This window comes from Ranitomeya variabilis, chromosome 1 (genome assembly GCF_051348905.1).
Source record: "Ranitomeya variabilis isolate aRanVar5 chromosome 1, aRanVar5.hap1, whole genome shotgun sequence".
Taxonomy (NCBI): domain Eukaryota; kingdom Metazoa; phylum Chordata; class Amphibia; order Anura; family Dendrobatidae; genus Ranitomeya; species Ranitomeya variabilis.
In genome coordinates, this window is record NC_135232.1 from 562,528,661 (window position 1) to 562,544,021 (window position 15,361).

At 45.5% G+C, this 15,361-nt stretch overlaps 1 protein-coding gene across 3 annotated transcripts in view; it reads right to left on the minus strand.

Annotated features, from left to right (window-relative positions):
• LOC143768235 (V-type proton ATPase catalytic subunit A-like) overlaps positions 1–15,361 on the minus strand; it is a 565,121-nt gene that overhangs the window by 264,708 nt on the left and 285,052 nt on the right. The window contains exon 1 of one of the 3 annotated variants that reach the window (XM_077256943.1): positions 3,915–3,937. The exons of 1 other annotated variant lie outside the window; for it this stretch is intronic. The gene's annotated coding sequence lies outside the window, so the exon portion shown is untranslated. Of the gene's footprint in view, positions 1–3,502; positions 3,513–3,914; positions 3,938–15,361 lie in introns of those variants that run through there. One more of the 3 variants, XM_077256951.1, reaches the window with a different exon arrangement.

Sequence of the window (15,361 nt, forward strand, 5' to 3'; positions counted from 1 at the left end):
GGAAACAGTATGGGGGAATTGGGGGCATGTTTGAGGAAATAGTATGGGGGAATTGGGACCATATATGAGGAAACAGTACGGGGAATGGGGGGCATGTATGAGGAAAAAGAATGGGGGAATGGGGGCATGCATGAGGAAACAGTATAGGGGAATTGGGGGCATGTTTGTGGAAACAGTATGGGGGAATTGGGGGCATGTATGAGGAAACAGTATGAGGGAATGGGGGGCATGTATGAGGAAACAATATGGGAGAATGAGGGCACAGTATGAGGAGCGATGTGAAAAATGTATGTGGAAAGAGTACAGAGAGTGAGGGTGATGGGATGTGTGCAGAAACAGTATGGGGAGTTAGGTGAGCAGGTAGTATAGAAAGTGAGGGGGTAAATATATGAGGAGACAGTATGGTGAACAAGGGGATGTAAGAGGAGACAGTATGAGGAGGGAGAGGAATAGTGTGAGGAGACAGTATGGGGGGGGGACAAAAGTGAGTGGGCACAGAATAGAAACTGAATAGTGGGGGTGTAGCATGGAGGGACAGTGCGAGGGCACAGCCAGGAGGGGACAGTATACCAAGGAGGGGGAGTGTGATGATAGAGTACAGTATAAATACTGGGCCATATAGGGGGGACACAGTATGAGAGGACAGTGTGAAGAGGGGGCCGGTATGGAAAGGAGAGGTCTTTGTGAAGAACATCTATATATATAATTGTCTAAGGGTCACTTCCGTCTGTCCTTCTGTCTGTCACCGTTATTCATTCGCTGATTGGTCTCGGCAGCTGCCTGTCATGGCTGCCGCGACCAATCAGCGACGCGCACAGTCCAGAAAAAAATGGCCGCTTACTCCCCGCACTCACTGCCGGCGCCCGCATACACCGCTCACACAGGGTTAAAGCCGGCGGTAACGGACCGCGTTATGCCGCGGGTAACGCACTCCGTTACCGCTGCTATTAACCCTGTGTGTCCCCAACTTTGTACTATTGACGCTGCCTATGCGGCATCAATAGTACAAAATGTAATGTTAAAAATAATAAATAAAAAAAAAAAACCTGCTATACTCACCCTCCGCCGCCTTTCTCGCTCCTCGCCACGCTCCCCGGACCGCTCCATTACAAGCGTCAGCTTGTGGTCCGGTCCCGTCCCAGGGCTGGTGTGCGGCAAGGACCTGCCGTGACGGGTCATGTGACCGCGACGTCTTCATAGGTCCTGCTCCCACCAGCCCTGGCACTTGCAATGGAACTCGGCTTCAGGAAAATGGCTGCCGCGATCTCGATCTGCGCACGCGCTGCATCCAGCGGCCATTTTCCTGAAGCCGAGCACTACCATCTGCACAGGATCCCAGGAAGAGAAGAGGCAGGACGCAGAGGAGCAGCGGCAAGAATGGTGAGTATGATACACTACAAGGGGCCCTCGGATCGTTAGGTGAGTATGTTTATTTTTTATTTTTTGGCCCTATACGTGCCTCGGTAATATACTACGTCACTGGGCAATATCCTACGTGGCTCTGCTGTATACTACAAGGCTGGGCAATATACTACGTGGCTGGGCAACATAATACGTGGCTGGGCAATATACTACAAGGCTGGGCAATATACTACAAGGCTGGGCAATATCCTACGTCGCTGTGCTGTATACTATGTAGCTGGGCAATATACTACGTAGCTGTGCTGTATACTATGTAGCTGGGCAATATACTATGTCGCTGGGCAATATACTACATGACTGGGCAATATACTACGTAAATGGGCAATATACTACATGGACATGCATACTCTAGAATACCCGATGCGTTAGAATCGGGCCACCATCTAGTGTACCATAACAGGGACAGTGTGGGGGTCATATTTTGTGCAGACAATATAGTGAGGGGCAATTTTTTATTCAGGAGCATTTTGATGACACTTGTTTCTTTAAGGGCATCATGTGGAGATTTTCTGCAAAAGAGCGGAGAAGATGGAAGTCTGCAGAGACGAGCTGTGGATGAGAAAACGCATCATGGGATCTGGACAAGATGAAGAAAAAGAAGGAGAATGACTCCAGAGACGACATCATCTATAGGGTACCTTGATGTAAATGTTATGTGTGATGCTAACTAACTCTCATGTTTTTATTTATGTTAGGAGCTTTAACCTCTTTCTGACCTTGGACGGGATAGTACGTGCGAGGTCAGATACCGCGCTTTGATGCAGGGCTCCGGCGGTGAGCCGGAGCCGGGACATGTCAGCTGTTTTGATTCATGAGCGCATCACTGACCCCCGACACATGATCAGGGGTCAGCGATGCTTCCGCATTGTAGCCATAGAGGTCCTTGAGACCTCTATGGTTACTGATGCCGGCCTGCTGTGAACGCCACCCTGTGGTCGGCGCTCACAGCACACCTGCATTTCAGCTGCATAGCATCGATCTGATGATCACTGCTATGTAGCAGAGCCGATCGTGCTGTGCCTGCTTCTAGCCTCCTATGGAGGCTATTGAAGCATGGCAAAAGTAAAAAAAAAATGTAAAAAAAAATGTGAAAAAAATAAAAAAAATATAAAAGTTTAAATCACCCCCCTTTCGCCCCATTCAAAATAAATCAATTAAAAAAATCAAACCTACTCATATTTGGTATCGCCGAGTTCAGAATCGCCCGATCTATCAATAAAAAAAAGCACTAACGCGATCGCTAAACGGCGTAGCGAGAAAAAAAATTTGAACCGCCAGAATTACGTTTTTTGGTCGCCGCAACATTGCATTAAAATGCAATAACGGGCGATCAAAAGAACGTATCTGCACCAAAATGCTATCATTAAAAACGCCAGCTCAGCACGCAAAACATAAGCCCTCACCCAACCCCAGATCATGAAAACTGGAGACGCTACAAGTATCGGAAAATGGCACAATTTTTTTTTTTTTTTTAGCAAAGTTTGGAATTTTTTTTCACCACTTAGCTAAAAAATAACCTAGTCATGTTAGGTGTCTATGAACTCATAATGACCTGGAGAATCATAGTGGCAGGTCAGTTTTAGCATTTAGTGAACCTATTAAAAGCCAATCAAAAAACAAGTGTGGGATTGCACTTTTTTTGCAATTTCACCGCACTTGGAATTTTTTTCCCATTTTCTAGGTACACGACAGGCTAAAACCAATGATGTCGTTCAAAAGTACAGCTTGTCCCGTAAAAAATAAGCCCTCACATGGCCATATTGATGGAAAAATAAAAAAGTTATGCCTCTGGGAAGGAGGGGAGCGAAAAACGAACACGGAAAAACGGAAAATCCCAAGGTCATGAAGGGGTTAAAGGGGATGTCCAGGTTTCTAATGAAAAGAAAGATTTTGGCGTGCACTCAGTCTACAAAAAGCGAGGTGCTGGTGTAATGGACCAATAGGTCCTAAACTAGTAATGAATATTGTAACTCACCCCACACTCTAATTGAATTTCGTACAATAGGTCATGCAAACTAAAGTATAAATTTATTTATAAATCTGGGAGCGTAACAGAATAAAGCAGCTCATGTGTTCTTACACAACGTTTCGGCTCCACCGGAGCCTTTTTTACGTAATCGCTGTAAATAAAAAACATATATACATCAAATAAATAAGACCTAAAGGGAAAAAACATATATACAAGGGAAAAACACATATAATGAAATGCATCATCCTGGTGCCAACATAATCTGATCACTTCTGCTAATACATCAGTGTCTCTGGGAGTTCAAATTGGAAATACAATATAGGAGGCACACGGACTGTCCCAAGGATCAATATGGGGAGCAAAATAATGCGTAAGCAAAAAGGTTCTCGAGGCAGGGGCCTTATCCAAAGTAGCATTAATGAAGAAAGTAGTGTGCACCAAGGGATACAACTCAAATGACAATAATGGATACACTCTCTATGTTCAATATAGAAAACATGTTTTCAAATTACTGGTATATTACCTTATTCCAATGTGAGAGAAACATGTGGAAGAGAGGGTAGAGAAAAGGGATCCCAGTGGTGACACATATACTGTAAGGAATAGTGAGACAAAATTAGCATACAGCTAATGAGTAATAGAAATGCCCATTTACACAGACCAAAAAAGTACCTAATTAGAATGCAACTGCCCGTATGTAGTTGGTAGAGGCCAGGCGTAGTAACTCTGTGAAATGAATGGTATATATGTACATCTGTGGTAATTATATGCGGTGGTAATCAGAGGGCAGTGCAGGACCCTTGGTGGTTACCTGTCAGTTTCGCTGTGCTGAGCAGCGCTCCCGCGCCCTGCTTGTGCTTGGCGTGTGCAGATCATGATAGGGGTTAAATGCAGTTCCGCACCGCCGCACCGGAAGTGCGTGGTGCGGACCGGATGTGACGTATCGCTACTGATACGTGTGTAGTGCGCATGCGCTAATGGTGTTATGGTAACCTGGTAAACATTGTGACTGACCGCCACTATTGCGTGTGTAGTGCGCAAGCGCTCACATCGCTGGGTTACTTATAAGCACTGTCTTGTCTGCAATGCTGTTCTGGGCAATAGGTGTAATATGGTATCTGACAAGGGGGCTATGAAGGTCAAGGATATGTTGTGCTGTAAAGTAGAGTGGCCTAAATAGAAAACCATTAGCGTAGCAGGGAAAGTATAAAGGGGGTTATAAGTGGAATAATGGATCTTATGGCCGGGAAGGGTTATATAAAGTACAAGTAGGGGGTTAGGGCAAACTCACCTAGTGCCATAACATACTAACGGGTCTGCAAGGTAAGAGAGAAGAAAATTATTAGTAAAATGCTCATTATAACCAATCAATCTCCCTGTTGAGCCCTTTAGGGGTAAGGGTGTCTAATTTGTGTATCCAAAAGCTCTCACGCGATTTTAGTAGTTTGATATGGTCCCCCCCTCTTCTGGGGCGCGGGGACATGCTCGATGACCTGGAACTTAAGTTGGGCCACTGTATGTCTGTATCTCGCAAAATGGTCTGGCAGGGGAAGCCATGTCTTGCCACACCTGATTGTGGACTTATGGCTGGCGATGCGGTCCTTAATATGCTGCGTGGTTTCTCCCACATAGAGGAGTCCACACGGGCATTTCACCAAATAAACAACAAAATTAGAGTTGCATGTATAGAAACCACGTATTGGGTAGGTCTTCCCAGTCCTGGGATGGGTTATGTTATCCGCTTTAATGATATTGGAACAGGCTGCGCAGTTTAAGCAAGGAAAGGTACCGTTGTGTCGGGTCGTAAGAAGCCTTTGCGCGTAGTGTTGGGACGTGCACTGCCGATGTCTGCTCTGACCAACTTGTCTTTAATATTGGAGGGTCTTTTTCTACACATTAAAGCTTGTTCACCAAAAGGGACAATTTTAGGATAGGCTTTTGCTAGAAGGGGCCAGTGTCTCTTAATAATAGAATACACTTTTGGCATGAGTGTCTGGAATGTATGCACAAAAGGGATCCTTTCTTTTAGACTTACTCGAGGAGAAGGAGATCAAGGTGCTAGAGTTCGTATTTTCTCCTGATTGAGGAGTCTAGGAGGATAGCATCTTGACCGGACTTTTTGTGCCATTGTGTCCAATCTGTCATTTAGGGTATTGAAGTCTGAGACAATGCGTGCCACTCTATTAAATTGAGACCGTGGCAAGCTATTTTTCAAGGTTCGTGAATGGCAGCTGGTGTAGTGTAGGAGACTATTGCAGTCTGAGGGTTTGCAATAGATGTCGGTAGAGAGGCGTCCCTCACTATCCTTCAGAACCATGGTATCCAAAAACGGTACGGATTCAGTGCTATGGTGGATGGTGAACTGGATTTCAGGAAAAATGGAATTAAGATGAGAATGAAAAGATCCAAGAGCGTCAGGGGTGCCTGTCCAAATCAAAAAGATATCATCAATATAACGATGATATCCTGGGACATATTGTAGGAACAAGTTGTTGTTAAGTACATAAGTGGTTTCAAAGTGATTCATGAAGGCATTAGCGTAGGCTGGCACGACATTCAAGCCCATCGCTGTGCCACACTTCTGAATGTAAAACGTGTCTTCACATAGGAAATAGTTCTCATAAAGTACCAGATGGAGCAGGTCAAGGCAAAATTGAATGGCTTCTCCTGATAAAGAAGATTGATGTAACAGATAACTTGTGGCCTCAATACCCTTTGTATGTTGGATTGAGGTGTAAAGGCTATTGACATCCATGGTGACAAGGGTACTGTCTGGTGGTACTGTGCCTAGTTGGTTTATTACTTTAAGGAAATGTCCAGTGTCAAGGAGGAAAGATCGGGTCAATCTAATCAATGGTGTCATAATTCTCTCCAGGAATACAGAAAGGGGAGACAGGATCGAGTCCGTAGAGGCGACTATAGGTCTACCCAGGTGATTTTGTAGTGATTTATGAATCTTTGGTAGAACGTAAAAAACCGGTGTGACCGGATGAGGATTTATCAAATAGGTTGCCGTTTTCTGATCAATGATGTGGCGTGTAAGATATATGTCAATCACTCTACGAATTTTGTTACTGATGGTGGCAACCGGGTCTCTGGGTATAATGCCGTAAGTGTCAATGTCAGACAGTTGGCGGGTTATTTCCTGCATGTATTGGGAACGGTTCATCACCACAATGGCTCCCCCTTTGTCTGCTGGTTTTAGAATGATAGATTTATTGGTGTGCAGAGAAGAAAGAGCTTGTTTCTCAGTGAGAGAAAGATTAGAATGTATAGGGAATAGACCAAGTTGTTGTTGGTGAGAGAGAGAATTTACCTCCTGGTCCACCAATGAGATGAAAGTTTCCGTGGCGTGGTACGTGCGAGGAGGACAAAAGTTGCTACGGTTGTGAAGGCCGAGAGTAGTGATAGATAATTCAGGTACAGGATCACTCCCCAGCGGGGGTGAGAGACTCTGAGTGGTGTTGGTATTTAGTCCAAAATGAGTCTTGAGTCTGACCGTCCGATAAAATCGCTCAAGATCCTTTTTCAGTTGGAAAGCGTCCCAGGTTGGTGTAGGGCAAAAGGATAGTCCCTACTGTAGGACCATGAATTCCGCTGGGGAGAGCAGATGGTCCGAGATATTGATCACTAGGTTCGAATTCTCACCTGTGATCGCGTGATCATTCTTTCGCCAGGATCGCCTTGTGGCTCTCCTTGATGATGTCCCCCTCTGCGGTTTCTGGATAAAAACGTTGACGACCGGACTGTGTTGAAGAGTCGCTTTCCAAACAGTAGGATCCATTTCTGCGTGGGTATCTTGGTCGGCGCCAGGTAGTGGTAGAGGAATCGGTCCATTTGTAAACCCGGTTGTTGATATAGTCGTCAGAGTCTCTCTGGAATTTCTGTCGCTTGCGTTCTTGTAGAACTTTCTGATGTTCCGCGAGGGCTTTGTCTGTCTTGGTTTTCAAGGTAGTCCACTTGGCCGAGGAGAGGGTAGTTGACAGTTGTGCCTCTATGGACTGAATATTCTGTTTGGTCTCAGTTATGGCCTTCTGGAAATATTCTATGGTAAGTATTATGATATCAAGGGAGCATTATGATATCAGTAACCTTTTGCCCTACACCAACCTGGGACTCTTTCCAACTGAAAAAGGATCTTGAGCGATTTTATCGGACGGTCAGACTCAAGACTCATTTTGGACTAAATACCAACACCACTCAGAGTCTCTCACCCCCGCTGGGGAGTGTGTTATGATCTGGTGGCCTAGGAGCAGCATGGACGAGCTCTGGAGTAGGTGGCCTCTATACTGACCGCAGACCCTGAACTTAACACCACAACTATAAGTAGCCGTGGGATGTTCCTGTCACTCCCTCGACACCTCGTCACAGCCGGAGGACTAATTACCCCTAAAGAAAGAAACAGGAAAACTATCTTGCCTCAGAGAAAATCCCCAAAGGAAAGACAGCCCCCCATAAATATTGACTGTGAGAGGAGAGGGAAATTACAAACGCAGACTGAAAACAGAATTTAGCAAAGGAGGCCACGCTACCTAGAAAGAAAAGACAGGACAGAGTACTGTGCGGTCAGTATTAAAATACTACAAAAATCCACCACAGAGAATACAAAAATCTCCACACCTAACTAAAGGCATGGAGGGTAACTCTGCGACTCCAGAGCTTCCAGCTTGGCTGAATAAATCCTTACACAGACAAAGCTGGACAAGAAAAAACATAGCAATTCACTGAACTATAAAGTCCACCGCATGTGGACTGCAAAAACAAAGCCAGGACTTATCTTTGAGGATTTGGACAATCCAGCAGGAGAAACCAAGCAGAGATGTGAATCCTCCAGAAAACAATGGACAACTGGCACTCACTAAAGGGTGAAGCCAGACTAAATAGCCCCGTCCAAAGTGGAAGCACCTGATGACTGCTGTGAAGGACAAACAGCAGCACTACCACTTATAACCACCGGAGGGAGCCCAAGAGCAGAACCCACAACAGAATTCACAACAGTACCCCCCCTTGAGGAGGGGTCACCGAACCCTCACCAGAGCCCCCAGGCCGATCCGGACGAGCCAAATGGAAGGCATGAACCAAATCGTCAGCATGAACATCGGAGGCAACAACCCAAGAATTATCCTCCAGGCCATAACCCTTCCACTTGACAAGATACTGAAGCCTCCGTCTTGAAAAACGAGAATCCAAGATCTTCTCCACAACATACTCCAACTCCCCATCAATCAACACCGGGGCAGGAGGATCAACAAAGGGAACCACGGGCACCACATATTTCCGCAACAAAGATCTATGAAAAACATTATGGATGGAAAAAGAGGCTGGAAGGGCCAAACGAAAAGACACTGGATTGATAATCTCAGAAATCCTATAAGGACCAATAAACCGAGGCTTGAACTTCGGGGAAGAAACCTTCATAGGAGCATGATGAGAAGACAACCAGACCAAATCCCCAACCCGAAGCCGGGAACCCACACGCCGACGACGGTTGGCAAAACGCTGAGCCTCCTCCTGAGACAACACCAAATTGTCCACAACATGAGCCCAAATCTGCTGCAACCTGTCAACCACAGAGTCCACCCAGGACAATCAGAAGACTCAACCTGCCCTGAAGAAAAACGAGGATGAAACCCAGAATTACAAAAGAATGGTGAAACCAAGGTAGCAGAACTAGCCCGATTATTAAGGGCAAACTCGGCCAATGGCAAGAAAGCCACCCAATCATCCTGATTGGCAGACACAAAGCATCTCAAATAAGTTTCCAAAGTCTGGTTAGTTCGCTCGGTTTGGCCGTTTGTCTGAGGATGAAATGCGGAAGAAAAAGACAAATCAATGCCCAGCTTAGCACAAAAGGACCGCCAAAACCTAGAAACAAACTGGGAACCTCTATCGGACACAATATTCTCCGGAATGCCAAGCAAACGAACCACATGCTGAAAAAACAACGGAACCAACTCAGAAGAGGAAGGCAATTTAGGCAAAGGTACCAAATGAACCATCTTAGAAAACCGGTCACAGACCACCCAGATAACAGACATCCTCTGGGAAACAGGAAGATCTGAAATAAAATCCATAGAAATATGCGTCCAAGGCCTCTCAGGGACCGGCAAAGGCAAAAGCAACCCACTGGCGCGGGAGCAGCAAGGTTTGGCCCCCGCACAAGTCCCACAGGACTGCACAAAAGAACGCACATCCTGTGACAAAGAAGGCCACCAAAAGGACCTACTAACTAAATCTCTGGTACTAAAAATCCCAGGATGGCCAGACAACACAGAACAGTGAACCTCAGAAATCACTTTACTAGTCCATCTGTCAGGAACAAACAGTTTCCCCGCTGGACAGCGATCAGGTTTATCAGCCTGAAACTCCTGAAGAACCCGTCGCAAATCAGGGGAGATGGCAGAAAGAATCACCCCCTCCTTCAGAATACTAACCGGCTCAAGAATCCCAGGGGAATCAGGCAAAAAACTCCTAGAGAGGGCATCAGCCTTAACATTCTTAGAACCCGGAAGATACGAGACAACAAAATCAAAACGGGAGAAAAACAGGGACCATCGGGCCTGTCTAGGATTCAGCCGTTTGGCAGACTCGAGGTAAATCAGATTCTTATGATCGTTCAAGACCACAATACGGTGCTTGGCCCCCTCAAGCCAATGTCGCCACTCCTCAAATGCCCACTTCATAGCCAACAACTCACGATTGCCGACATCATAATTGCGTTCCGCAGGCGAAAACTTTCGAGAAAAGAAGGCACACGGTTTCATCAAGGAACCATCAGAATTCCTCTGAGACAAAACGGCCCCTGCCCCAATCTCAGAAGCATCAACCTCAACCTGAAAAGGAAGAGAAACATCCGGCTGACGCAACACAGGGGCAGAAGTAAATCGGCGCTTAAGCTCCTGAAAGGCAGAAACAGCCTCAGAGGACCAATTCGCTACATCAGCGCCCTTCCTCGTCAAATCGGTCAGGGGTTTAACCACACTGGAGAAGTTGGCAATGAAACGGCGATAAAAATTAGCAAAGCCCAAAAATTTCTGAAGGCTCTTCACGGATGTGGGCTGGATCCAATCATGAATGGCCTGAACCTTAACCGGATCCATTTCTATAGATGATGTAGAAAAAATCAAGCCCAAAAAAGAAACCTTCTGTACTCCAAAGAGGCACTTAGACCCCTTCACAAACAAGGCATTATCATGAAGGACCTGAAATACCATCCTGACTTGTTTCACATGAGACTCCCAATCATCTGAAAAAATCAAAATATCATCCAAATATACAATCATGAATTTATCAAGATAATTCCGAAAAATATCATGCATGAAGGACTGAAACACAGATGGGGCATTAGAGAGTCCGAATGGCATCACAAGATATTCAAAATGGCCCTCGGGCGTATTAAACGCAGTTTTCCATTCGTCACCCTGCTTAATACGAACAAGATTATATGCCCCTCGAAGGTCAATCTTAGTAAACCAACTAGCCCCCTTAATCCTGGCAAACAAATCAGAAAGCAAAGGCAAAGGGTATTGGAATTTGACCGTGATCTTATTCAAGAGGCGATAATCAATACAGGGTCTCAAGGAGCCATCATTCTTGGCAACAAAAAAAAAACCTGCTCCCAATGGAGAAGAAGATGGCCGAATATGCCCCTTCTCCAAAGACTCCTTTACATAGCTCCGCATGGCGGCATGTTCAGGCACAGACAGGTTGAAAAGTCGGCCCTTAGGAAACTTACAGCCTGGAATCAAGTCAATAGCACAATCACAGTCCCTATGCGGTGGAAGGGAACTGGACTTGGGCTCATCGAAAACATCCTGGAAATCTGACAGAAACTCAGGAATTTCAGAACAGGGGGAGGAGGAAATTGACATCAGAGGAACGTCATCATGAACCCCCTGACAACCCCAACTAGTCACAGACATAGATTTCCAATCCAACACCGGATTATGTACCTGTAACCATGGAAACCCCAGCACAATAGCATCATGCAAATTATGCAACACCAGGAAACGACAATCTTCCTGATGGGTTGGCGCCATGCACATGGTTAACTGTGTCCAAAACTGAGGTTTATTTTTAGCCAATGGTGTAGCATCAATACCCCTCAAAGGGATAGGACTCCGCAAAGGCTGTAAGGGAAAACCACAACGTCTGGCAAAATCTAAGTCCATCAAATTTAAAGTGGCGCCTGAATCCACAAATGCCATGACAGACAATGACGATAATGAGCAGATCAGGGTCACAGATTACAGAAATTTAGGTTGTACAGTACTGATGGTAACGGAATTAGCGATTCTCTTGGCACGCTTAGGGCAATCAGAAATAACATGAGCAGAATCGCCGCAGTAAAAGCACAACCTATTCTGACATCTGAATCCTTGGCGTTCAGCTCTAGACACAATCCTAGCACACTGCATTGGCTCAGGACTCCGCTCGGAAGACAATGCCATAGTGTGCACAACTCTGCGCTCACGCAAGCGCCGATCAATTTGAATGGCCAGAGACATAGAATCACTCAGACCTGCAGGCGTGGGGAAGCCCACCATAACATCTTTAACAGATTCAGAAAGACCCTTTCTGAAAATTGCCGCCAAAGCTTCCTCATTCCACTTAGTAAGCACAGACTATTTCCTAAATTTCTGGCAATATGATTCTGCCGCTTCTTGACCCTGACATAGGGCCAACAAGGTTTTCTCAGCATGATCCACAGAATTAGGTTCATCATACAATAACCCAAGCGCCTGAAAAAAGGTGTCTACATTAAGCAAGGCCGGATTCCCAGATTCCAGGGAAAATGCCCAATCCTGCGGGTCGCCACGCAACAGAGAAATGACAATTTTTACCTGCTGGATGGGATCACCAGAGGAATGGGGCTTCAGAGCAAAAAACAGTTTACAGTTATTTTTAAAGCTTAAAAATTTGGACCTGTCCCCAAAAAACAGATCGGGGGTAGGAATTCTAGGCTCTAAAACAGAAGTCTGCACGATATAATCAGAAATACCCTGTACTCTAGCAGCAAGTTGATCCACCCGAGAAGCAAGTCCCTGAACATCCATGTCAGCGCCTAACTCCGGAGCCACCCAGAGGTGAAGAGGGGAAAAAAAACACAACAGAGTACAGAAAAAAAAATGGCTCAGCACTTTCTTTCCCTTCTTTTGAGATGCAGTTAACTCATTGTAGGCCAGTTGTACAGTTATGATCTGGTGGCCTAGGAGCAGCATGGACGAGCTCTGGAGTAGGTGGCCTCTATACTGACCGCAGACCCTGAACTTAACACCGCAACTATAAGTAGCCGTGGGATGTTCCTGTCACTCCCTCGACACCTCGTCACAGCCGGAGGACTAATTACCCCTAAAGAAAGAAACAGGAAAACTATCTTGCCTCAGAGAAAATCCCCAAAGGAAAGAGAGCCCCCCACAAATATTGACTGTGAGAGGAGAGGGAAATTACAAACGCAGACTGAAAACAGAATTTAGCAAAGGAGGCCACGCTACCTAGAAAGAAAAGATAGGACAGAGTACTGTGCGGTCAGTATTAAAATACTACAAAAATCCACCACAGAGAATACAAAAATCTCCACACCTAAATAAAGGCATGGAGGGTAACTCTGCGACTCCAGAGCTTCCAGCTTGGCTGAATAAATCCTTACACAGACAAAGCTGGACAAGAAAAAACATAGCAATTCACTGAACTATAAAGTCCACCGCATGTGGACTGCAAAAACAAAGCCAGGACTTATCTTTGATGATTTGGACAATCCAGCAGGAGAAACCAAGCAGAGATGTGAATCCTCCAGAAAACAATGGACAACTGGCACTCACTAAAGGGTGAAGCCAGACTAAATAGCCCCGTCCAAAGTGGAAGCACCTGATGACTGCTGTGAAGGACAAACAGCAGCACTACCACTTATAACCACCGGAGGGAGCCCAAGGGCAGAACCCACAACAGAATTCACAACAGGAGTGACCCTGTACCTGAATTATCTATCACTACTCTCCGCCTTCACAACCGTAGCAACTTTTGTCCTCCTTGCACGTACCACGCCATAGAAACTTTCATCTCTTTGGTGGACCAGGAGGTAAATTCTCTCTCACCAACAACAACTTGGTCTATTTCCTATACATTCTATTCTTTCTCTCACTGAGAAACAAGCTCTTTCTTCTCTGCACACCAATAAGTCTATCATTCTAAAACCAGCAGACAAACGGGGAGCCATTGTGGTGATGAACCGTTCCCAATACATGCAGGAAATAACCCGCCAACTGTCTGACATTGACACTTACGGCATTATACCCAGAGACCCGGTTGCCACCATCAGTAACAAAATTTGTAGAGTGATTGACATATATCTTACACGCCACATCATTGATCAGAAAACGGCAACCTATTTGATAAATCCTCATCCGGTCACACCGTTTTTTTCCGTTCTACCAAAGATTCATAAATCACTACAAAATCCCCTGGGTAGACCTATAGTCGCCTCTACGGACTCGATCCTGTCTCCCCTCTCTGTATTCCTGGAGAGAATTATGACACCATTGATTAGATTGACCCGATCTTTCCTCCTTGACACTGGACATTTCTTTAAATTAATAAACCAACTAGGCACAGTACCACCAGACAGTACCCTTGTCACCATGGATGTCAATAGCCTTTACACCTCAATCCAACATACAAAGGGTATTGAGGCCACAAGGTATCTGTTACATCAATCTTCTTTATCAGGAGAAGCCATTCAATTTTGCCTTGACCTGCTCCATCTGGTACTTTATGAGAACTATTTCCTATATGAAGACACGTTTTACATTCAGAAGTGTGGCACAGCGATGGGCTCGAATGTCGCGCCAGCCTACGCTAATGTCTTCATGAATCACTTTGAAACCACTTACGTATTTAACAACAACTTGTTCCTACAATATGTCTCAGGATATCATCGTTATATTGATGATATCTTTTTGATTTGGACAGGCACCCCTGACGCTCTTGGATCTTTTCATTCTCATCTTAATTCCATTTTTCCTGAACTCCAGTTCACCATCCAGCACTGAATCCATACCGTTTTTGGATACCATGGTTCTGAAGGATAGTGAGGGACGCCTCTCTTCCGACATCTATTGCAAACCCACAGACTGCAATTGTCTCCTACACTACACCAGCTGCCTTCCACGACCCTTGAAAAATAGCTTGTAACGGTCTCAATTTAATAGAGTGGCATGCATTGTCTCAGACTTCAATACCCTAAATGACAGATTGGACACAATGGCACAAAAATTCCAGTCAAGATGCTATCCTCCTAGACTCCTCAATCAGGAGAAAAGACACACTCTAGCACCTCCATCTCCTTCTCCTCGAGTAAGTCCAAAAGAAAGGATCCCTTTTGTGCATACATTCCAGACACTCATGCCAAAAGTGTATTCTATTATTAAGAGACACTGGCCCCTTCTAGCAAAAGCCTATCCTAAAATTGCCCCTTTTGATGAACCAGCTTTAATGTGTAGAAAAATACCCTCCAATATTAAAGACAAGTTGGTCAGAGCGGACATCGGCAGTGCACGTCCCAACACTACGCAAAGGCTTCTTACGACCCGACGCAACAGTACCTTTCCTTGTTTAAACTGCTCAGCCTGTTCCAATATCATTAAAGCGGATAACATAACCCATCCCAGGACTGGGAAGACCTACCCAATACGTGGTTGAAACCACGCAGCATATTAAGGACCGCATCGCCAGCCATAAGTCCACAATCAGGTGTGGCAAGACATGGCTTCCACTGCCAGATCATTTTGCGAGATACAGACATACAGTGGCCCAACTTAAGTTCCAGGTCATCGAGCATGTCCCCGCGCCCCAGAAGAGGGGGGGACCATATTAAACTACTAAAATCGCGTGAGAGCTTTTGGATACACAAATTAGACACCCTTACCCCTAAAGGGCTCAACAGGGAGATTGATTGGTTATAATGAGCATTTT